This window comes from Crocodylus porosus, unplaced genomic scaffold (assembly GCF_001723895.1).
Source record: "Crocodylus porosus isolate Cpor-Errol unplaced genomic scaffold, CroPor_comp1, whole genome shotgun sequence".
In the NCBI taxonomy this organism is placed as follows: domain Eukaryota; kingdom Metazoa; phylum Chordata; order Crocodylia; family Crocodylidae; genus Crocodylus; species Crocodylus porosus.
Window position 1 is genome coordinate 65045485 of NW_017728886.1, and position 1064 is coordinate 65046548.

The window sequence follows — 1064 nt, forward strand, 5'->3', positions numbered from 1 at the left end:
GAGGTGAAGAATTGGTTAAAGAGGTCTGCTTTCTCCTCTGGCACAACCACCAGATTGCCAAGAGGATCTTGCAGGGGTCCCACATTTCCTGGTGCTTTCTTCATGGATGGAATCACTCTGTTTTATTTGTTTATTAAAGTACAGCACACTAGAAAAATAATTATATCATTAGAGTGACACCAGTCACTAAGTATTATAGCTAGACAAAAAAATTATCAAGTCTTTGTGACATTAAAATACAGTTTTGACACTGAATAAGCCTCCTGATGTTCTAGCTGGGCCCAGTGTGTTAACTTGGCACCATTAATGTAATTATCAGCACAATTTAATGCCCTTAGAAAATAATTGGGGAAATTACAGATGACTGATGTTTGCAATATGATATGAAGTTTATTTAGTTCAATAGTATTTTTTCCTTTGACTTCAGTGGGTTTTGCATCAATCCCTAAATGAATAAACCTGATGGGTATTTTGCTAGCTGTTGGAGCTATAACCTGGTAGATTTATGACATCAGAGATGTTACTATCTCTTTAAATGGAGTTGTCTTTAATCTGGTTGAAGACAGGAAGAGGAAATTAGAGCAGAGTAAAAGTAAGTCATGCACATAAGGATAATGAAGAAAGTCACATGGCTGCGACAGGGGCTGCTTAGCTTCTCTGCTTTTGCTTGGTGAACTTTCAAGTGTAATTGAAGGATTTTAAACCTGGGAGGTTTATAATTGCAACACAGCTTTAACTTTGTGAAGACAGAAAATGGAAATCTGAATAAACAAAATAAGACTGTTGATGTACATGTATACTGCTCTTTAAATTTTAGAGTTCATAAATCATTTACCACATAGAAAAATACCACATAAACTGGACTAACAACATATTGTATTTGCGCATACAGAAAACTACATTAAAAGAAAATTAAGGTTGCAAAACCAGAAAGGGTGCTTCCAGACAAATGCGCACATGCCTCTTGCAGTGTCTCAAACCCCTTTGAGATGCTATAAGACGCACATGCAGGAACAAAAAAACATTCCCCACACTGCATATTTGCTGTGTGGGGGCAAAATTTC

At 36.6% G+C, this 1064-nt stretch overlaps 1 protein-coding gene across 1 annotated transcript in view; it reads left to right on the forward strand.

Annotated features, from left to right (window-relative positions):
• Positions 1-1064, forward strand: part of KCNH8 (potassium voltage-gated channel subfamily H member 8) — a 245275-nt gene that overhangs the window by 35322 nt on the left and 208889 nt on the right. The window lies entirely within an intron of this gene.